The sequence below is a fragment of the Battus philenor genome, unplaced genomic scaffold, assembly GCF_028537555.1.
Source record: "Battus philenor isolate CCGP_79_NKW_IND1 unplaced genomic scaffold, ilBatPhil1.0.hap1 SCAF_14, whole genome shotgun sequence".
NCBI lineage: Eukaryota > Metazoa > Arthropoda > Insecta > Lepidoptera > Papilionidae > Battus > Battus philenor.
Genome location: NW_027181676.1, coordinates 11,349,303 through 11,375,252, shown reverse-complemented (window position 1 = coordinate 11,375,252; position 25,950 = coordinate 11,349,303). Strand labels below are relative to the sequence as shown.

Here is a 25,950-nt window from a genome sequence, read left to right as displayed (position 1 = left end):
TTCTTTTAATGTCGTCGTTAACCTTTTCAACTTTATATACAGGCTGATTAGTTATAGGTACTAACGGTTGAGAGGGGTCATTTTTCTGCTAATATCATACTGTATAATAAAAAACATTTGATTTTTTATTCTTGTTTTCAATATGTTGTATTTTTTAAATAGGTCTTTGGAAGATATAGATATATATAACTAATCTTAAAACTGCGTTTTATTATTAAATCTCATTGAGGTCACAAGATTATTGTGGGTCTGTAATTTAAAATAAACATTATAAAATTTATTTAATTGTATATATGAAACAATAAGTTATTAAATAGTGCTGTTTATGCTATAATTATTATTTATTATAACAAAATACTTAACCGTTTTCTTTTAAGTTTAAACAGAGGCTTACTCCCTGCTGGAGACGTTTTCTCATTAGGAGAAAGTCTTAGCTAACTGTTTTAAATTATTCAAAACAAATGCTTACTGTTTTATCAACGTCTATTTTAAATGTTTACGATGATTGAATGGTGTATTAATGAATATTGTTGTTTTAATGCTTTTTAATAAATGAAGTTTGTTAATCGTGGTCTCTTTTCATAGAGGTCGTTAGTTTTGATCGTCAAATAATGAAGGTCTATTATTATTGTGGTCCGGCTTCGAGAGGCAGCAACAATTTTAATTACATGGCTCAAAATTTGTGCCGTATGTATACATATTTTAAAATGACTGGTAAAGTATTTCGTGTTTGAAAACAATCAATTTTTATTTCCGAGTTTCCGCTCCCTGGCGCATGAGCCAACAACAAATCCAATCGTCTATTCTGTAATCACTTTTACTAACATTCTTAATATGTTAGTAATTTACAAAACATCTTTACATTAAGGTTAAGTGTGAAGAGACAACAGAATGCGCAGAATACACGCCCGCTAAGGGTTCCAGGTTCTGGAGTGGAAACTACGAATTGGCAAGCGTATGGCTTCCCCCAAAAAGTGTACAGGCGGCCTTGTTGAAGAAGACTTGGAACAGGATTTGTAAAACGCTGAATATAGGGCGCTTCCTACCAATCTTATTGAAAATCTATGGGAGAGGTCTCTGTCCAGCTGTAAACATATTATTAAAATTATAATAACTATTAAGAGATATAACAAAAACATCTTCAAAAGTCATTTGTAAATAAACATGATGCTGTTAATAGTAATTAAAGGAAAATGACGAAATTATTTTTTGGCAGTACATCAGTCAAACAAAGAGTTTGAACGAATGAGGCGATCTATCAACGTATCGACTTGATTGATTAACTTTTATGTTATCGCACCAGAATATTATTGGGAGCTTACAAAAGTTAGCAACATGGAATGCTGTCATTATATTTGTTAAAAAAGTAAAATGATATTAGACTACTAATTTAAGTTAAGCCGTCGCATATTCGAGTATTTTGAATACTTTATTCGACTTGCTATAGTCATGGCTAATCTTTTTCCATTGACATCTTAAGGCGCTTTATTAACACAATAGTTTTATAACAATATTATTTGACGATAAATAGTCTTACTACAGGACATAGGCATTCCTCTGTACATTTACGAAAAGACCGATAGGAAGCGGCCTGCATTCAGCGTAATCTTAACAAGATCGTCTGTTCATTTTGTGATTAGAGGTCCTACGTTGCGCTTGCGGATAAATATAGACGCTGAATTAGTGCCTGAGTAGACAGGCTCTCCAAAGAGACACCTGCAATCGTTAGCAATGAATAATATTTTTAGAATCCAAATAATTTATCTGTTTACTTTATCGCTACCATTAATTTATTATCTGTGACCTAGGCCATGACCCTTATAAATTAAATGGTATAAACAAAATTAACAAAAATGCAAAACGTTTATTTTCATAAGTTTCATTTAAACTGAAAAAATATGTGCGAAACTTTTACTGACCTAAAATGTTGCATTTCACAAAGCTCCGGTGTAGAAAAATGGCTAATGTTATTCGTGACGCATAAACGTACGTAATATAATTTGCAACATTTTAATTCGCTTACACGAAAGATTGCGTACAGCACGTAACGCTAAAATTTGACTGCGCTGATTTTACACTTTTGTTTTATATTTTCCTGTTAAAATACTATACTAAACGTTTTAAGTTTAATGATTATGCTAAAAGCAATAACAGGAGAACAAATTCTGTTAAACTATCGTTTTAATTTTTTTTAATAATGCTAACGGCATTTTTTATAAAAGTTGATCTTAAAAAAATAATTTGATTGACTTTTTTGACTTAGCTAGACTAAGACCATAAATATTTTTAAAAATATTTTATCTATAAATTTTCGTAATATTTATTTATTATTATTACAGTGTTTTATTCTAAAACATTGATATAAAACCGTTGAAATATGTAAAGCTCATGCGAAGTGATCTCCATTGACTGCAATACACATTAAAATTTACTCATACGTAAACAAAATTTTTCTTTCATGTCCCTTTGCGTACTGCTTAAATAGTTGTTATTTCACCACCCTACTATTTTTGGAATTATCAGTTCAAGAATGACCAGTGCATGTCTTATAGGATGCAAGTTCTAAGGATTTTTTTAAATACGCGACTTGGTTCCAGGTGCTATCTTCATCTTCTGAGATGAATGATGAAATCTTTGGCTTTCGAACAGGATTAATTCGAATTCATTCACTTACTGCTCTGATAGCCTTTTTCGTACAAATACTACGTGAACGACCAGAGTTTTTTTTTCGTCTGAGGAAGTTTCATTACACATATATAGCATATATAGCCACTAAAGAAACGCTTGATTAACACCAAACGTATGGAGTATTATAAAAATTTTATTTGGCACCATATCTGATTTATGTAATGCAATCACCACATCGATTCGGTTCTTTTTATTTTAATATAGTAAATCATTTAACAATATATTGGCGCTAATGTAAGAATACACAGCGAAAAATCTTACAAAAATGACAGATTCCAAATTCAAAAGAAATATTTTCTTTATTTTTAAGTAAAACAGTATTTTTGGCCAACGTAAGTATATTGTCTGATTGTTAAAAATATAAAAACGCGGTCTTTGTTTTCTTCCAAATTTCCGAAAACGGTTTTCAATCTATCGATGTGAGTCAATAGAAAACGAAAACAATATGAGAGAATAATTGAAACAGCAAAAAAAATATTGCAGGAACGTAAAAAATATTGCCCAATTTGTAGCAGGCAGCGAGCAGTTATAATCTTTACGATGGAAATTTTTTAGTAGAATAGGAAATGTTTAAAAAGGCTATAAAGGTGTTTAAAAAGGTTTACGTCATAGAACAATATATAGTCAAAATTTAAACAGTACGATTGTTGTGTATAGAAAACGAAGAACAATGTTATAATTTTAGTTATCCTAATTTTACTCGAAGCTTAATCTATGTATTATAATACATAAACGATTTCCACCTATCCTTACTCATCACGATATCTCTGGAATCGTAGACCTGAGGTATTTTTTTAATTAGGTAGAAATATTTGTACAAGTGCCAATTAGAAGTCAGCTAAAATCAAATTTTATGAAATGTTATCCGCAAAGGGGTTGAGATGGCCTTTATAAGAAAATGAATATTTTTAAAGCATAGTTCTTAAAAAACTAAAAATTCGTCTAAAATATATTTTTTTTTGGAAATTACCACGAATGGATTCTATGAAATTTTCATAAAAACGGCAATGTGTACCACTAGAAGCAAACAGATATCTAGTAATTTATATAGTATAATAAGTTTTGGTGTTTTTTTAAGAAATTGACATTTTAATATATAGTCAAAAATAATAAAAATTTGTTGTTAAGTGAGTTAAATTTTACAAGGACTCTCAAACCACACAGCGCTACCTGTTGAACAATGTCGGAAGTCAGGAGGTCACATGTTTGCTTAGGACCAGCTGATTCGATTGTGTGAATTCTATTACGGACTCAAACATAGTTTTGTTGTTAGGTATGTTCTATGAAAAAGTTATTCCTCTTTATTTTACTTGTTAATTATTTTACAAACTTGTGTACAACCTCAGCGTTGGATTAGACGTGTAAATATGGCTTACGTATTTAACAATTACAATGGGCAAGTTGGCAACATTTGTTTTCATTTTTAGTTGATGGTAACAATAGAACAACGTTTACAATTTTACACGCGAAACCGTTCCAGGTAACAATTGTGGTACTCGACCATTATTACATGAATTTAGCTGCCATGACAGAATTTGTACCTAATAAATTTATTGGCCCGTTGGAATTTAGTAAAAAAATTAAACCTAATTGTTTGTACTATATACTTTTAGATTATAAGGTGATGAAATTGGCTTTAATTTTCATTTACACTAGTAAAGCATCCAGAGCCTTCTGAATTTTGTACGGAAAATTTCCTATATGCATAGTTTTAAATTCCTGCTTTATCAAAGAATTTTCAATGGAAATTTTAATATATTGTTAAAATTTTCACAAATAGATTAATTCGCTTCTTTCAACGGATCGGCTCCTTAATTATAAGCGAATACATCATTGAGCAGTCGTAGCCCAAAGCCAGACATGCGAACGTCGCGGGATCGATTCCGAGATTTAATCTTATATATTTCACACTTTGTGGTTTAACTATATACGATTGCAACTAAATCGAACTAAGGAAACTGTGTAACTTATTACGTAAATTAGCTATAAGCGTTATTATTATTCTTTTCAGCTAATAGACGCCTACTGCACGGCATATGCCATTCCCTAAGATCGCCTTGATGACGGGCCTGCACTGCTCTTCTGACTTCCCGCGACTATAATATTAACTATGTCGTCGGTTTGGAGTAATTCGCAGAACTACATCTGACTTTGGTCCTTCTACGGATCTCCTGATTTCTTATTCGATCTCGCCGTGAAACTTCGAACATAGCTCTCTTCATTGCTCTCTGGGTGAGTTTAAACCTTCGTATGAGGCTCATTGTAAGCGACCACGTCTTGGTTCCGTATGTTATCACTGACAACACACATATGTAAAAGACATTCGTTAGCAAACATTGCAGTATTTTTGTATTTATATCATTATTATGATATAGATAGTATCAATAACTTGAAAGGAAGTGATATACCAGACGTGAATAAAATGTTACGTGACTGCTGTTTATATTAATAATTATTTTTTGTTGGTAGACTTTTAGCTTCACAGTATCTACGTTCATAAAGTTAAATTGCACTGTAATAAATTTTAAATAGTCCTATTCGTGTCGGCGATTCCAATAATAAGAAAACTTCCTGTCACTACGCAAACGGAAAATATTTGCACACAAGTGTAATATTATTACACAATAGTGTATTTGTTTACGATAAAATCGTATCATGATTATTGTGACCGAAGCGGGTCATTCTCGGCTCCTAACTCGATACGGAGATGACATGCCATGCAAGACCTCGTAAAGCGTAGACATCACGTATTTGACGCTTATATTGGACGAATTTTTTCGTGCCTATTGCGCTATAAATCATGTCGTAACCATCGTTTATAACCTCTATGATCTTCATTTTTATTTATGGCAGTTTATTTCATATGCTATTTGCGGTATCATTATCATCATTTTCATTAAGACTGTGCGACGTCCATTGATCGACATAGACCTCTCATATAAATTTCCAATAGGACTAGTTCATGAATATTATCTATAAATTACGATTTTACTAATATAATAAAATTTAGGTTGCAAGATTTCAAAATATTAAACACATTGATACGCATCATCGTTTTTGCGATAGAGCCCACTGTTGGAAATAGGTATTCGTCCAACGCTGCGCTTGTAAGTCTCCATCTCAACTTTAAAGCTCCAACAGCTAGCAGCTTTGTTCTGAGCACTATATTGTCTGACCACTGCCATTTTGGCAATTTCCAATTTACTGGGTTATGTTGATTACTATCGTTCAACTGATTTGGTATCTTTGAGAAATCCCGAGCCATGACTTGTTAAGCGAACGTGAGCTTACAACATACAGCAATGAGACCCGAAGTGGGAGACCATGATGCAGTATAAAAATATTTTATAACGCTCTATGTATCAATCTGAATATTCTCTTTATAAACATTATTTAACAAGCTTGTTAAGATAAATATACCACCCTGCTATCATAGTTATAGTACGTAGTATTACTAAAAATGAACAACAAAAAAATTCCATGTGTTAATGAATCTGGCCACTCCTTGCCTAGCTTTTATACAAACAAGTAACGCCCTTTACTAACAAGCTTGTTCAATATATCACATATCACTTCCTGCCTGACAATTTCAAAATCAAACCAAAGCACATTTGTGAGTCTGTTTTCATTGTAAACGTATAGAGTTAGATAGTAAAATAATCCCCCTAACAAAGCTTCGTATTGTAAAGCTACTGATATCCCACAACAAAAAGCTTCCACCATCAAGATTGTTTGGATATAAAGCTTTTCATTCGCCTACCAGAGAATTTCCCATCTAATATCGGAATGTGCTTTTGTACGTTGTTCATTTTCAGATGGTGCCTTATCATTATTTACGAAAACGTGCCAGGGAATTTTGCGGTAGACATGAATTGATAACATAAATTTGTAAAAGAAAATAAATTAAAATTCGGTGATCTTAGACAATACCTATAATATGCAAAAGAATATTCCTGTTTCTTTTTTTAAATGTGTCATGTTCAAATGCAAAATTTAGGAAATTAATCAATTATGAAATAATGAATAATTTTCATTTATGTACATATTGCTAACTCATCTTTTCCGATTATAGTAATCTATATTAAATACAAAAAAAACCTGGCAATATCAGACGGTTACGGTTATATAGCCTGTTTTTTATTTATCACTACCCGTGGAACAATTTGTCAGTCTGCCAAAAGATATTTATTCGGACGACCTCGTCGAGTTAAAGTTAATTGCCATGATAAACATTTTTCGAAATAATTTCCCGGCGTCCTTCTAAATTTCCCTGGAATATTTAATTTTCTTGAAAGCCACATCTAAATGACGCGTCATTTATCTTATTAATTATAAAAATAAAACGAGTTATAATTAAAAATCTAATACGTAAGTTTCAATTAATTAAACTCACATAAGAACTATCATATATTTAATAATTGTATGACCTATATAGAGAGAACGAGAATACGCGGCTCAAGTACTAGTATATAAATGTTTTGTTCTCATAATACATTCACCATTAAGTTAAATTCGAATGTCATAGTAACATTACTCGCTTTATTGCGCTTCCCCAAATCTCGTAAACTTGCGCGGAAACAACTTAGCGTGCATGCAAAGCCGTAATGCAATAAAGTATTTAATGGTAATATACACAAAATACATTAAACACTTATACGTAAAATGAACCATTAATACATTTATTCAAACTGCGCAGTGGTGTCCCAGCAGTAGAGGAATGCAACTTGGTATCATACGTCGTGGGTTCGATTCTGGGGATACAATTTAAATAATTTAAACTTTGTGCATTAATTATATAGGATTGCCATTGGTTACTAAAAGTTTTTAGAGGAAGGGTAGCGGCGTACTCTGCATACCATAATATCACGATGTGGCGATTATGGTACATTCCCCCAAAGTTATCCTTGGCCTATACCATGAAATCGTCGTCGACAAATTCGAAATGTGATCATATAAAATACCCTTTATTTTAACAGAGACTTAAATGTACTATAATTTTCATTTATTTCTTTGAATTAATAAACTCTAAAAATTAGGAACCAAAACAAAAACTTTTTATTTTGAACATAGAACAATCTGTCATTTTTGTAAAATAGTCGGATGAATTTCTGACAAATATTTTTTTTATTTATAATTTATAAACATCAAATAATAAAATGGGATAATTAATATGGGTAATTAACTATGGGTAATTTATATAGTATTTGTGTTAAAAATGTTTAAATAAAAATGCGTTGCTGCAATTTTTACGCGATTAGAAAACAGAAAACATCCAATAATAAACTGAACTTAATGCTTAAAAATACATTAAATCTACAACAACGCGCGCTGCTTGCTAGTATTTTGTTATAAATGAACGTAAACCTAATATTTGAAATTGGAATCAACTATAAAAGAAGAATTTTCTACTTTTATTTTAAATGAAATGATAGGACAGTTTTCAATACCTCCGTTATTTTCTCTTCGATTTTCAAGAACAGAACGACTAGTTTTATTATTATGAATTAAAATTAACGCTATTGATTCTTCCTCTGATTTTCAGCCGATAGACGGTCACTCCAAGTCATAAGCCACCCCCAAATATCACTGTGATGGTCAGTATTGTGCTGCCCGGATCCAGCAACTTCCTACCTGAACTATGTCATCGATCCACCTAACCCTCGTGATTGCCACTCGAGGCTTTTCTCCCCCAACGACCAGGTTATATCAACATTCATTATCTAGTCAGAAATATTGTCTAGAGAGCCCTTTTAGAACCATCTATATTAGTCTCTAAGTTTTATAAAAATATAATACGATAGTCTAGTTTTTGCTTTTACAACCATGAAGTGAAGTTATATTAAGAAATAAAACGACAGGCACCGTTAAGTTTGTTTTAAAACGTTTATCAAAAGCAGTCTTTGAAAGCATTTTCGTTTCTTTGCTTTTATTGGAGATGTCTCGAGATCTGTTAAGTCATCTATGTATTATTTTAGGAAATAATTGCGAAATAGTTTCGAATAAATGTTTAACAGTTAAATTATATAATTAATTTAAAAATGGCCAGTATTTTTGATTCATTTACCTAAACTGTATTATCGTTAAGATAATTATACCGCGCCATAAAGTACACTTTATAAAAAGAATAGTTTTAAAATAAAATTGTGAACGATATTGCTAATGATATTTACTTTATAAAAAATCTCCACATTATTTCTAAATCAAATGTAGAAAATGAAATGTTTCATGTGACTCTTAATAAAGAATGTTTAACTTACATTTAAAATCATATTATCTTTATAAGTTTTGTGTCTCATAAATAAAGTTGTGTGCATCGAGGTCGTGTGTCCATAAAAACGGATTATTTAATAGACGTGTGCTTCGAAGTCGTGCGTCCATGAAAACGGAATTTCAGTCGCAATATCCAGCTGACGTCGTTCACCTTTCAATGTTTAATTTTTTATAAATTTTATTTAAACTACAACACAACCTTTCCCGATCATATTGATAAAGATAAAATTGATTTATTCAACGTTCGATATTTTAATAGAATTCTTATTAATAGTCAATTTTTTTTGGCACTACTTTGCTTCACAACTTATTATAGTTGTGGAGAAGAAACTCCAAAATTACAGATCTTTTTGAAAAAAGTTTAACAATACAAATTAATACACGCACACACACTGTCCGATACGGTCTAAATGAAAACAAAATACTCAAACATCGTTGCCAATGATTCTTATCATTTAACTTTCGCTTATTGAATAATATTTCTTTTCTGTTTTAGTATGGATAGCAAATTTATATGTTCATCAGAAAACAACTGTAACAAATAAACGTTTCAAATAAAATAAATGGCATTTAAATGAATAACTTCCAATACTATGTTGAGTAGATTTGTCAAAATAAACATGTAAAAATTCTGTCCGAGTTTGTTTTGAGCTCTTCTCATATTCGAACTCGTTTCGAATACTCAGTTTTATTTTGAATTAGGAGCTAACATTACAGAGAAATTTAATGTTATTCTAGTTTCTTTTAATTTGGGATGTCAAGTTATTCTTCTCTTGAAGTACACAAATGATCCCTGTAATTAATTCAAACAAGAAAATTAAACGAATAAATAAATACGAATAGCGAGGAACTTTTCAAAATTTCTTAAAATTGTATGTATCACAGCAATCCTCAAACTTTTGGGTTAAAAGTCTTATTAAATATTAGTAGAATAAAATACGATATATCTCAGCGGATTAGTTGACGTGGTAGTGTGCAGGCCAATTGGCGTGTATGACCGCCGGAAACTTAAGGTTTTGGAGTTGAGACTACGGGTCGGCTAACGTAGGAGCTCCACCCCCAAGATGGGTGGCCATCCTTGTTGGTATCTGATGTATCTGGACGCAAACCCCTCCTAATCGGTATTTTTGGAAATCTATGAAATAATGATAGTCATAAATCTCAACATATCTGGTCCTATGTCGCCTATCTCTTAAATTTAATTCTTTCTTATCAAAATAATATCGGTCTCTATTTATAGACCTACTTAATAAAGGTTTAATATCTATTTGTATAAATAAAATTTATAAGATATACAAAACTTTATATGATATTCACTACAGTGCTCTGCTGTAAAGTTGAAGATTAACAAAATTCGAATTAGTATACATTTTAACGTTTTTAATAAATTCTGTTAATACTATAGGCAATGTTAACTTCGATTTTAAAACAGCTAGACGTTGAGTTGGCAAGCAAAAAGCCCTACCGTCGTCGCGTTGATCTAATAAGAAGAATTGGAGCTCGTTTGCCAGAGCTAACAGCTTCGCGCGCCGGTGCTCTGCCGACTTCGCGAAATAATTAAAAATTATCGACACACGTTAATAACTCTTTGAGCGAGATCCTTTATTGCATTTCGTAAAGTGAATGGTGGGACGTAAGCGAAAGGACATTAATATTGGATTCGCATTAATATAGAAGGTAATTATGCGTAAATAATTAGCTTTTTTTCGTTAAAGTCTTTAAGGTTCTTGTGTCAAAACTACATTGTATATCTATTTCAAAGCTTATCTTTAACACTGGACGTTATACAGTTAAAGTGATAATATCATCACCTCTATACTATTACAAACCTGCAGGTGATAACATGTTCATAACTAGACTTTTAAAGTATTATCATTAATTGTTTTGAACTACGTTGACTTCGTGCTCACAAAGACGAACAGAATTTACCTTGATAATGTTATTACATCGGAATATTCTGTACTTAATATATTTTTGAATAGGTCCCCGACCCTTCCGTTTTGTTCCGTCCGATGTAGCTGTAAAAGCCCCCAGGGTTAACAGCAATAACTTCATCCGAAACAATAGATTAGACTTAATAAATTTATTTAATTTAGTTCTCACCATAATCTATGTTTAAAATTATAATAAAATGAAACATTAAAATGTTTGCCTTCGCCATAATTTAAGTATTATCAATATTTTATACATGCATATATTCACTTACAAATAAACATTATTTGTGTCGATTATGCTATGAAATAAAATTTTATAAATTTCGTCATCGTATTCAATTACGAGAAAACGTCGAAAAAATGTTCGTAACATTGTTTAACGTAAGAAGATTACGCGCGAAACTCGATGGATTTTGTGATGAACGCTGAGATTTTTTCTCTTTGAAATGTAATCTTTATAAAAAAAGGTAGAAGTAGAACCAACGAAACGCTATAATTTATTGAGATAAACGCATGTAAAGATTCGTTTATTATTTTTTTATATTGATTCGTAATAAAAATTATAGTATTATGTTGGATATACAATTTTATTAATATGTGAATTGTATATATGAATAGTATAGCAAAATTTTATTATTTAATTCAAAAGATAGAATTTACTTTGCATTTGATAGATCAAAGGAATACCGATAATAGTTTTTATTAATACTGATAAGGACGAGGAATAATAAAAAAATCTGTTATGTAAAACAGTTCAGTCTATTACTCATGAAAACTAATTCTGACTTTCACTGTCCAATGATTGTTTTCTCCAATAGTGTCTCTCATAACGATTTCAAAGAGAAGTTCGTGGTTATTTTCCATAACTATTCTCGCTTCTTATGATCTCTTCTAATTTGTAAGGGGGTCCAATTTAGCAGCACTATAATTTTATTTCCCGAATATATTTTTCTTTTAAAGGATACCATGGCATATTCAACCTCGGTAGATCACAAAAGTGTGTTTGATATGAAATCTTAAATAAAAACACTGATGAAACAATGCCAGATATGTATTAAAATTATATTCAAACGGATTATATTCTAAATACACACGAATTCGATAAGGAGAGATTGCTAACATACCCCACTCTATACAAACGCTATTCGGGATGGAATCTTGAGCAAAGGGAGTCTTGTCTGTGGTCCTTTATATTTACTTCATAGGGCATTGTTCAAATCTTTAACTGGTTTTATCTAATCGCAATAAAATGTAAACAAAAGCACAACGTCTTGATTATTCCATTTTGTTTTAAGTTTATTTTATTTTGTCTAATAATGAGTAGCGAAGATTTTGATAAAAATATAGTTTCTGTTCTGACGATGTTTTTTTATTGTTAATTCAATCTTGCGTCTATTACATTAGCCCTAATGAAAACGAAACCTTCCACAATTATCTTCTTTTCCTTTTATAAGAATTAATATTACTTTATTCGTTATAATATAATTGTAAATCTATGTGTATTGTATTAATTTCGTTTTACTTAAAGCATGTAATCTAATCTTTGTAATAGGCTCGTACACAATTCAGGAAGATAAGAGTGGTATCAATTAATTTGTTTATTTTTTAATAATTTTTGAACATATTGCGATACATATTTAAATTATAACATCATTTCTTAAAGTAATGCAGCGTATACGAGACTTCTAAATTCAAAATTTTGAATCACAATTCATTTAAGTCTGGAAAGTTCTATTTAATCGATTTTATGTTCAGCATCAAAGGCTTCCGCAAATTTTTTATCTGTTTATCTATTTACTTTTCTTTAATATTCTAAAACAATTTAAAATTTCTTTTGAACTTATTTGCTTCGTTTTAATTGCGTCGTTAATATTTCTTCGTTCGATTACGTTACTCGAATCTTTACATAAAAATTTAAATTTAATTTATTTTTTTATCTGTGATTTCTTTTGCCACTAGCGATTTGTTTTCGTAGCACAGAATACAAAGTTTTTGTCTCTCATTGTTCTCCTAAATGTCATATAAAACAAAGCTTATCTTTATAACATATATAATAAACCGATTTTTATAAACGTCGATTTGTCACATAAGAATTAATAAACACTGGAGAAATGTTTGAAATTATCTCTTTTATGTACTCAAGCATTTCTCATATTTTTACGAAACTCGATTTACTCAAGCGTTGTGTTTATGCCTTGAAGATTTTACATCGGTTTAATAAAGGGTTAATAATATGTGAAAACATGATTATTTTTAAACTTTGATCATTATATGAAATAATAATTCATTGTAAAAATTGTATCAACAATTCGCATGCTTATATTCGTAAATACTGGTAGCTTATATTCGATGGTAAGTTTAAAAATATTATTTGGTAACGGTATCGTAAAAAGTAAGATTTCCCAAAGTCGCAAGTTGCCTTAAATCAAAACGAAACTGTAGTAACCTGTAATTTTCCCTGGTCAACTGAATAAGGTTATGTTTTGGGCGTAATGAAGTCACCTTTAATAGAATTTAAAATAACACATGTGATTTGATAATCAAATTTGCGATGACCCTCATTTTATTCTCCGAATACTGCTAATAAGCTATTATATAGCATATGCGATTTATAGTATTCGTTTACAAAGAAAAATTAAAAAAAGCACATTGAGTACGAACGGAAATTTCATCCTTTTCATAAATAACGTTATGTTTACCGCGATTTGTATAAATCACTTCTTTTATTTTTTATTATTTTCGCATTAATGATAGAGTAACAGCAGGTTTTAGTTTTGTAACATGCTCAATTTTCATTTTATATACCGTAGAATGTGCGCTATGAATTTTAATGCTTGTTCCAATATTATTTTGTAACGAAAAATGCTCGCACTGCAAACATTATCCTCTCAATTCAGCTGTGCATAAATTTTATATATTTTTTATGGTAATATTAAAAAGTGTTTTACATCTTCATCATCAGCAGACTTCTACAGCTGGTCAAAGACCTATCCCATAGATTTCCAAGTAAAGTAAAATAATAACGTTCTAAATAAAATACAATTATGAGTAAAGTTTACGGATTAGACTGATGGAAAACAATAAGATATTTGTAAACAGTACAGACCACAGCGAAGCCAGAGCGTTCACTTTTACTTAATTAGAATAAAAGCTCATCAGCATATTCAACGGAATAGATAAAATTGAAGTGCTAACATTTAAAAGGGAGAATATAAGTGTATATTCGAAATAATTTTACTTATGATTGTTACATAAAATATATCTGAGCGGTTAGGCAAACTTGTAAAGGTGTTTGGATAGAAAAACGACAAAGATATGCTTGATTTGTATGTCACGTTATATAATATCGCAAGGGTTTTGTGGCAGAAAAAGATTTCAGAATGAAAGGAAATATAACTTCGACAACAAAATAAGTTTTTGTACTGAATTTTTTTCTTTATAATATGTCCTACGATATTAAATATGTAAATCGACCTTACCTCCAGTATATATTGTAAATGCTTAACTCGAAGAAAAAAACTTGCGTTGAATAAGTTATTGTGTAATTATCACAACTATGAAGAAGTCAAACCGTCGTCAATAGTTGAACAATTGAAGTCGACCAAATGTTTTTTTACAGAACAAGTTGATTAATAGCCCCAAAGATATTTATGGGGGATATACTTTGGCAGGCAGTTTGACGAATTTTTTTGTGAGCACTAGCAATCCGATATAATTAATGCATATAATGTGAATGTGATTAATAATACATAATAAGTATTAATATTTCTAAGAAAGGAAAAATTAAAACGTTAAAATATATGTCACAAAATTATAAACAGAATAGTAAAAAATAATAAGCAGGAATTGGCGGACCATAAAACGATAATTCTCTTTATCATTAATATTATATATTTATAAGTAAGGTAGATTATCTAATAATAAATAATTCCTGAGCCAAATAAAAAAAAACTGTGAAAAATAATAACTGTATATTCAAGAAGAGGAAACAAAGGCAACGGCTATTGAATATACAAAAAGAAGTTTATGACAAATTAAACCGACTTCGTTAAGAATAATATTTAAAGAAACATTTGAATACGAATACAATTACAATTTTATAATTCTACAGTTTTGAAATACGAAAATGTTATATTCATTGTAACTGTATTTATGAATAAATCAAATTTAAATTAAAAATAATTATTTGGTTATCTGTCTTATGTTAGTTACAATTTTTTTCATAAAATGAATGACCCTTTTGTGGTAACTATATAAGGAATGGCCAATGTCTGAATTATCATGTAAAGTTTGTTAAAATAAAATAATATTTTAAGTTATAATCCTGCTTAAAAATAATTAATTACTTAATAATTCAACTACTGTATTAAAAGTGACCTGTCATTTAGTTTGTCAGTATATTTCAAAGTGATTATTATATACAGGTTGATTGAAAAAAGATGTATAACAAAGCTTTTTGCAGTCATTTTCCGGCAATTGATTAGCCCCTTCAAAGCTTTAACACCTATATCCAATCAACCAGTATATAAATTTAATTGAAAATTTAACTTCAGGCTATATTGATGGATTTGGTGCTCGCTTCCTTTGTCCTCCAATATGAAATGCCGTATTAATCAAGTGACAATATAATCACTAACAGATTTTCAATGTATTGAACCTTTTGTGTTTCGCTTAAGAACAATTGACGCATATGGTGCATGCGACGATGCACGGGACATATCATTTTCACGCATGCAGTATTCGATACCATCTGTTTATGGAGTATAAATGGAAAAGCTTTACAAATCCGGGTCTACATCGTATTTATATTACAGATAACTTTTCAAATAAGCAACCTTATTTGTTTATTATTTTGTCTGATTGTCTATGCGTTTTGTAAATAGGCAATATGTTACTCTATTTGTCTAACGACGAATGATGAGTGATTCCACAGATAACTAAAAACATTACAAATAAAAACGAAGACGTGTTACAAAAATGTAATGACTGTGAATAATCATTTGATAAATTTTAGCAGTAATTTCCCAGCGGAGGAGAACTGAGACTTGCGATCGTAGGTCACATGTTCGGTTCCCGGGATATAATTTTATATAATTTGCATTATTTTATTGTGCATTATTTAATTAATTCCACTCCTCACAAACAAGTTTATTTATAGTACCACACTGCGATCGAAAATATGCCTATCAAACGTGGCGATTATGGTATATCCCCTATAGATAGCTTTGGTGGAGGTCTATGTCCTGCAGTGGGCATATATGGACTGAAACGACGACGATGACATTTAAGTTTATCAAAAAAAAAAACCTTTATGAAACTCTCATTACAGTGTGAATGATTTTTTATGTGATAATAAAGTTTCAGAATAAATTGCTTTATTACTGCATTATAGATATCGTAAAAGCGATCACATTAAAAAACCTGCCCGTGTTTGTTGTGCGCTATTCTTAAATCTTAAATCAGGGAGCAGTTGGATCCCTCGTTGCTAAATTGATTGTTTTATAAGGATATTTCGACCTGATTTTAATTTATATCAAACTAGGCTTTTTATTATATTTAAAGTGAAATGAATGATGTGTAAAATACTATTTTCTTTTCTTTTTCGATTTGAAATTATAGACGGCCATTACCATATTATAGAATTTTTTTTTTCAACTGAATGATTAATTTTGATGTACGCTGTGGTTAAATCTAAAATTAAATTCTTTCAGCTAATAGTTTTTACAAATTAAATGCGTTAAAACAAACAACTGTCAACACTGCTGAGTTTTTATTATTTTTTAGATGATGGAATATTCAAAATAATTTATTAGCAAAAAAAAAACTTGAATAACTAATTTTTATGTCTGTTTTTATAATCAGCAAATCAAAAATATTAATGTGTTATTTTATAAAGAACACAACATTTTAATCATTTTATTTAATACACTTTTGTTATTTATTTATAGTTTAAATATGAAAATGTTTTATAATAAATCGCATTACACAATATAAAAAGATATTTGAAACCATATTACAAAGTTTTACGTGTATTTGCACATATAGTGTAGTTAACTATATAGGATTTGAGATTTAACTCGCAAATCCCTTTTTACATCTCAACACCGATCAAAACCAATCCCGATGACATAGACTTTGAGAAACATTTTGTATTGATCCACCGTTCGAAGTTCAGTTAAACATTATATTCCGTAAGGGATTCCTACGGAACATTGCAAATAACTTTTACCCTCTACCTGTATTGACCAACTTCTTTATGTAATAATTTTCTTTCTTATCTATCGTATTCAACGGCTGTTACGGAGATGGATTCTTAAGGTTTTTTTTAACAATATATCAAATATGATAATACTATATGTAACATGTGTTCAATATTGTTCGCAACCATGATTTATATCAAAAGTATCATATACCAAAATATTTTATTAACTTCAAAAATAAATAAAATTTTTCATTATGTTTAATTAGTTATAAAACAAATACTGAAAATTAATGCCTTTGTTTATGTTATTGGTAACATTGTCTATGTATATGAAGATATTTTCTAAAAATATATATTTTATGTGCTATAATATATTCGGTTAAAATTTACGATATTTATTTAACACATTTTCATGGTCATTCGAGAAGGATATGACCAGCGACATGTTATATATCAGTATTGCTGTCACAAGACTAGAAATTACGTGAATGTTTCACAAATAATTAAACAAACGATTAAGCACTTTTTTGTTAGATTAATGTTGGGGTCTTGAAACAAGCTATTTCGTATAAACCGTCTTGTAATAATCGAACTTAATTTGTTCCTTGTTTATCGTTATCGAAAGTTTATTGGATGTCAAGACCAGAGATTTTAATAAGTTTGACAAATAATCTTTAAAGTTATATTACAGTAACGGCTTAACAATTATATTCCAACACGATACTCGGTGAAAATTTAATTTGACAATATCAATAGGAAGTTAATAAGAAGTTGTTTAAATTTATTACATAGCAATTTTCATGAATATTATAATTTTAATTGATTCTTAGATTAATGTGAATATTGCTCAATAAATAAAATTAATAGGGCTGTCTTAGCCGCGATAACGGCTGATGCAAAGCACTCGTAACGGGAACATTAAATTAAAAATTAAACGCTATGTAAAACGTTAAACTGGCTATATTTCATATTATATACTCTTTTATTTGTTATTAATCTTGCTAAGAGATCTGCTTATTTACGAATTATAGGTATTAATATACAGGGTGATTGGAAATATATACTAAAGTCTTTAAAGGAAGTCATTCATTTATAAATATACTTATTTAGTATCAACCTGTATAGTTATCATTGTGAAATAACTTCTAGCAGTAGAAGGTCTGCAATCACAGATAGTAAGCAAAAAATTTTAATTATAAGTTTAATTATAATACATTATCATTACGTAATATAATATTTCTAAAATCATTTATATTTAAACTGCAAAAGAGTTATACATTCAACAAGGTTATTGGAAAAAATGTTGTATTGGAAAAAGTGATGTATATAAATTCTTTGACCTAACAAGATTGGAATGAAGACATTACACACATCATTAGTGAACAATGATGGAAATTATATAAATTAAGGTAGATTCGCACTAGCGTTCAATTTACTCTCCAAACTGTAATTACCTGAGAACGCTAAATCGCTCCACAAGCATTAGATACGGCTGACTATATACACGAAGTGCGAATGAGGCACTAGGGAATTATTAAGGCTCTATCTTGGAAAGGTAGCTTGCAAGCCTTGAGTTACCAATGTTTGCCATAATTTTTTAAAACCGTAACATTTATTTGTATAATGCAGAAAATGTCATCTTCATTTAATATTTATTTATTTGATTTTATTCTGCTTATTTAACACGTCAAAAAGAAATACATGGATGCAAGTTCCAATTAAAAAAGTACATTAGGCGGTCTTTTCACACACAGGCGATTTCTTATAGAAAACCTCAGCGTTGAAATAGAAGAAGGACAAATAACGGGTAGTGGACGTGTACATACAGTCATATGTACATACATCTAATAAATATAATATATATTATTAGTATATTTATATTTATACAACAGTAAATTTTAGTGATATTTAAGATAGCCTTATGCCTTGCAGTGGTTGTATGTATTTGTATTGGCTGAAAAGAAGAAGTATAGACAGTTTTTAAAAATTATCTTTAATAATATATTTTTAAATATCTCTCTGTATTAATTATGCTATCTGTATTAGTGTAAACTTCCAACAATATGACTGGCTGGAAGAAATTGTTGTTTGCAATAAAACTCCCTGTACTGCATTTTTTGCCTGATTTCACCTGATTTTTTTTCTATGTCGTGAGTATGAAGTTACTTGTTGGTAATAAATTCGACAAATCATTTATATCAGAACATGAAGAAATTCTAAATTTTTAACAAAATAATTTAACCTTTCAATGACCTGATAGACCAAGCGAAAATACCTTTTTGTAAAAACAGAATATAGAGCAGTGTAAAACATTATAAAGTGTAAATCGTCTTCGAATTTCCCACTTATTTTGTCTTGTTTCATCTTGTTATAATTTTTAATGACAAATATTCCCGTCTTTCATTATTTAGTATACAGTTTTATGCATCAATACATCATATATTGCTGTTAGATTTTGGTGAGATTAAAGTATTTTTTAAATATTTTACAGAAAGCAAGTCCGTAAAATTAGAAAAAAAATCATAATTTTACAACCTGGAAAACGTAGTAAATATTACAGCACTAAATTACACATCTTGACGTAAAAAACTATGAAAGGATGACATCACAACGCATGATGAAATGTCTTGAACGATTCATTTATTATGACCACATTTTAGGGTAATAGCCATGACGTCATTTCGTAATATCCCTTTTGGTCCCAAATTTATGGTCACTTTCTCAACCATCTTCCATAAGGTTAATTTGGTACATTTACATTTCACAATTTAGATTGTGCGAGTATCTTAAAGTCGCAGGCACACGACGAAATGTATTTCATATAAAAATACGTTTAAAGATATCTTTTATTAGGGACTACTAATACAGGAAACATAATTTTATTATAACCATTGCACATGTCTGTATTAAAATTTCAAGAATCTATGTGAAGAACTATTAATTGAGGCTTGAAACGTTTTTAGTGAAATAATTTAACTACATTGATATAAGAGATTTATAACTATGTACTGATTAATCTCTGGTACGGTAAGGCTGAGACTCGAAATATGGAAAAAAAGTAAGGGCTTTTCAGGGGTCAGCTAAGAATGTTTTCTAAGAAAGGCCTTCCACAAGGCAGGTTAAAGGGTTAAAAATTCATAAAATATCTATATTTTCAAATTACTGCTCGTATAAAATTATACTTGGCCAGCCATTGATTTTATGAAATTACACACAAAAAGCAGTGAGGCTTCTGTAACCAAGGAAAGAGGGGGTGCACTTGTTTAATACAGAGGAGGCAATAGGATGCGTATTTAGTTTTGAGGTCTTTTACTATTCGCTTTCGCACGAAACACAATTATATGAATTTCGATTTTCAAATGTTTTTTTTAATGGTTTACTGTATTAATAAACAATAATTTATTCGTAAACAAAATTAGGCATGGCGTATTACAAACTGCAGGGAAAGATTGAATGAACATAAAGATAAAAAATATGTAAGCAGTTGGAGGAGGCCTTTACTCTGACCGAAATCAATCACAGAACTCTATTGATTAATCGATCTAATATTAGAATTAATTTTAATATTATAACATAATTTAAATAAAAAAAAGTAGTGTGAAAAAAAGGCCTTTTTATTATTTAAACTTATTCGTATGGCTGATTATTATGTTAAAATTTAACTTTAGAAGTAACCATGTTGTGTAAAGTCACATCCTAAAATATTTTACAGAGGAAATTCTACTTTACTTATACTATGATATAACTTGGCAAGAACTACTAAACTATTATTATACAGTTTCATTCATAGATTTCGTATTATGACGTAAAGTTGTTTTCTACTAACTGGATTAACACAAGATTTGTTAGCGTCATCCCTTGTTTTATAATCCCCTAAGATTGACAGATATAAATGACAAGGAATATCTCTGACATGCTTAATTCTCTGAAATTTATTTATGCTGTATTGTGAGGAATTATATTATTATCTGTGTGTATGGTAAGCTTTTCCAACGTACGTTTGTAGGTGATTTTCAGAAACTAAAGGATTGCCTTAATGAAAGAACTTCCAATTATTGAAATCGGAGCCTTTGTATCTTATGTAAAGAACATACTGATATATTCCTAGGAAAAATATGTTTTATACCAATGCTTTTAGATAACAAAATGTAAGTATTGCTACGTATGGCTTATCTATTTATACATTTATTTTATAATTTGTAGTTTTTTATAAAGAAAACTTAAAAACAATTCCTATGACTCATTTTATACTTGTAATACAACTAAACTAAGAAGTACTTTAATTATTTGATGTAAATTGTGAACTGGTATATTATTTTTGAAGGTTATTTTTAACTTGCGTTGTGGTCTCTTATAACAGACAAATACTTCACAGTGTGAAAAAAACGCTGTATTATTGTATTGATTGTTGATGATCATAAATAAAAAAAAATAAAAATTTATTTCTCTCGGGAAAAACTATGTTAGATTATGTATATGAATAAACAAAACAAAATTCAATTAATAATAAATTTGTTTATCCAAATACACGAACCTAATGTAAATCTAAAATTATAACGAAACAATCGAACCAATTTATTTGTTTTGCAAGGTTATGTACAATAAACGCATATTATTAAAGTTATAAGTATGAAGTAATAGCTATAAGAATAGTTCTAGAATACCACGGCATAGTTCAATATATTTCGACAAAGAAGGGACGCGGTCATAGGAAAATATTTTACTAAAATATGTATAAGGTTCGTCATCTATTGTTGCTTCATAAATAATATACATCCGTATATTTTTGGTTGAATATAAAAGACCTGATTTTCGGACAAAAATATCTTACGCGTCTCTCTCATTTTTCAAATTTTTACGTTCAAATTAAATTTGGAATTGGTAGTCAATAATGTCTTTACAATAATATATATAATTATTAACTATTATGTAGATATTTATAAGTTTAGTAATGTTTATTAAAAGTAATATTTCTTATAAAGTAATTAATAAGGCATTAATGAGCTCGTGCGATATACGATGAAAGTTTCTAAACTTAACTATGATCAAACTTGGGAATAAGAAATAATATCGAGAAGTTATTTACGATTGTGCTTCTAATTGATTTTAGTGGCTTATCAGTTTCTGCGGGATTGCACGGTAATTAAATTCAGCACGTTAACTTCCCAGCTTATACTTGAAATGAAAAAAAATTAAGCTCTCTAAAGTTCTATTGGAACTACTGATAAAAATATCTGTACATTCAACTTCATTAGGTGTTATCAACATTAGCTCTCAATAATTTTTCGAAAGCTTATGACAATCTTTTAATTTTAAATGAATTGTAATTATAACAGGAATAATCTAAATAATATAAATAAATGTAATTTCGATAAATTATATTTTTGTGTCCTTTAAGATTACAATACAATTTTAGACTTTTTTTTAAATGTAATTATATAATTTGTGTTTAAAAATAATTGTTATATCTATAATAGAATAATAATATCGACGATAAATTAATATACTCAATCATATATTTTTTGATTAATTTGTATTTTTATGTTATAATGTTAATTTAATTTGCAATGCTTAATAATAATATAAAACATTTTTTTTAAAATGTCCATGAATATCTATAAATTAGTAATGCAAGTCTAAAAGTCTTTTTGAAATTGAAAGCCATAATTTATATTAAAAATATTTAACATGTCAAGATACTCAATTTTTCTTTAACTAATATGTTGCTAAAGATATATAAATTAATTTTTAATAAAATTGCTTGCTGACTTTAAAATTAAACATTATAATTTTCTCTAAAATATTTTACAATATATTTAATAATTTAATAAATAATAAATATAAATTGTTAACATGATCTATTAATTACTATATATTTACTACATTAAATATTTATTAAAGATTTTATAAGGGTTACTATATTTGTCGGCATAAATTCCACTTACCTGATACGTGTGAAGTTACTGAGGCTTCAGCGGCAACCAAGCACGAGCGATCGCAACAAGTGGTGTTGTGCCGCTTACCGCCCAAGCAGTCGCTTATATAGCGCGCGCCGGTAGCCGCCCTACGCCGCCCACCGCCCTACTCATCCTCGGAATGCTACTAACATAGTTTGCATTTCAATTTAAGAAACCAAAATTAGCAACGTCTTCGCCTTACGCTCAACACGTGTGATTAGCTAAAATATTAATATTACCTTAATTAATAATTTTTAATAACATTTACATGTTTTTTATTATATTATACAGTTTTTTTAAATGAAACATTTAAATATGTTGTTTCGTTTATATAGTATCTATGTCTATGTATCTAGAAGTCGTTAGTAAATTTATATTAAATTCTTTATGACTTATTTCTGTATCATTTTGTATCATTTTTTCATTTTTTTTCTTATACATACTTATTTTTTTATTTTTACCTATTTTTATTAATTTATCTCTGCACCGCCTAAATCCTTAACTGGCAGAAAATGCTTTTGGCAATAAGGTCGCCGTTATACCTCGTATAAGAATTATACTAAGAAAGAAATCTCTTTAAAAAGACTATTTTTGTTTTTAAAGAAACGGTAAGCATTTCGCCGGTGGTAGCCTAACAATAGAGGGCTGAGACTTGCGATCGTAGGTGCCACTTTGATTTCCGGGAGACTACCTTATATAATTGCGATCGCCAACCTGCCTGCAAAGCTTGGCGATTATGGTATATCCCCTAATTATTATAAAATACGCGTAATGAAAATTAATCCAAGTGTTGTGATTTTAAATATTAATACTTTTTTGTATTTTAATTTACGCTAGTATAGTCGGATATATATGATGTATACAGAATTAATCACATACGAACATATTCATGTTATAAATTATATCACGTACATCAACCATAGACAACTATTTTAACATGTTTTCTGTGGGTTTTGAATTTTTTTTTCAGGTTAGAAACCCATTGGAAGGCATAGGCCACCCTCTAAAATTACCTCCATGACCGGTTTTACGCTGCATCTAGCTCTTACTATGTCATCAGTCCACCTAATGGGGTGCCTCTCTCTGCCATATCTATCGGTTCGTGGTCATGACTAGAAAACATGGCGATCCTCACGGCCATGGGTTACAGGAGCGATGAAACGCATACTAAAACTTAAACTATCGGACCTATAATTCCTTATTTTTTTATTATTATTATTATTCCTGAAAGTTACAAACCGTAGATCATAACAACTTTACTTTTGATTAAATCTAGAAAATGTTAATAAAAAAAACATTTTAAAATTTGAGTGTTTCTTCTGTGATATAAATTTTGTAACAGAGCTTTAGGTTTTATATAGATAATTCGAAAGACCGTCTAAATAAGTACTCACTTTTTCATTGCTTATTATTCGGACAATCTAACAAACTATCAGTACAAGCCATCTCTTCTTTTCCTGCTTAAGTAGAGAATATCTAGTTTTACGTTAGCATTTCGAACTCCTGTGATCTTTCGCCCATTGATTTTAAATGATGCGTTTGGAATATAATTCCATACTTTGGGGTTTATTGGCAAGTTCACAGTCGCGAGCCACGGAATCGGCTGTTCTCTAGATTTTTCTAGATGAACAAAAGTAACCGACATAAATTAGATTTATATTCCCTGAAAACGCTGGATCTGGCGACCACAAGAACTTAGAGGTTACACGTGAGAACGCTCTGCATTATTGCTAAGATACTTTTAAGATTTAAAATATTCTTGCGCGTTCGGATTCGAATTCGAACGCCTATTTGAATTGGTTTCTTGATTCCTCACTTTTGATTCTCCTTGCCATTGAAAAAGGAAAGAATACTTGTACGAGTGGTCTTTTACTGCCACCCGCAAAAAGCGTATATAATTTAACTTTCAGATAAATTACTTTTTTGGTTCATTAAACTAGAAAAAATAATTATGTAAATTTTGTTATCTATTAAGCTATTTGTATAATGATAATATGAAGGCAAATTCTTTTATCAAAATCTGATTTAAACGTCACTCCACGATTAGTGAATTAAACCATTAAGAAAACATATTTTTTTTAAAAAACAACATTTTAAACGGAGGTAATCAATCCTAAATGTGAACGCTTGTGGTCGACAGATGCTAAACGATTTGCGGTGAGACTCAACCCTATTTCAGGTAACTATCTCTTAGTCGCATGGTGGATGCTTATACAACCTTAAAATTACTAGCATATGGACTAATTTATTAGGACAGATTTATTTTTTAATTCTTTTAATAAACTCTAACTAATACATTTAAAAGTATATAGTATAAAAAAATTAAAACGAAATAAATACGACTATTATTATGTAAATATTATTATTATGTAATAGTGAAGTCCTCATTTTTCAAAAACAATTACATGTCACAATTTTTTTCGAGAACCTGTATTATTGCTTTAAATACGTCGATGTGGTAAATTCATTTTGCATAAGCTTTTTACATGAGATAATAATATTTCAAACCACAAAATAACCCACAGACGCTAAATAATGATTCGTCATAAAAACTAATTCAAAGCATCTATTCCAAAGATCAGTTTAGAAGAAAAATTTAATGAATCTTATGAACTTTGTTTCGCTGAGAATTATTTTATAAAACAGTTTGAAAGATGATTTTTTAACATAGCTGTATATGAGTAAAACAGAATTAGGTTATATATTTCAATCTAAAATAAAGTAAATAGCTTTATTCTTATATGTATTATTTTAGTAATAAAGCAACTTGTTTCGTTTATTTTCATTTGGTACTAACGTTAATGTCCTGCCTTCACGAATGAATTTTTAAAAAGGGTCACAAAATAGGTTTCTATTTTCTGTTTGCGATTCCTTTTAAGAGTTACTTTAGATTTTACCT

General features: G+C 29.5%; 1 protein-coding gene across 1 annotated transcript in view; it reads right to left on the bottom strand.

Annotated features, from left to right (window-relative positions):
• The window catches only part of Dh31 (diuretic hormone class 2), a 51,731-nt gene extending 28,634 nt beyond the window's left edge, over positions 1 to 23,097 (bottom strand). Inside the window, exon 1 of the mRNA XM_068761152.1 lies at positions 23,040 to 23,097. The gene's annotated coding sequence lies outside the window, so the exon portion shown is untranslated. The remainder of the gene's footprint in view (positions 1 to 23,039) is intronic.
• Between the last annotated feature and the right edge of the window lie 2,853 nt (positions 23,098 to 25,950).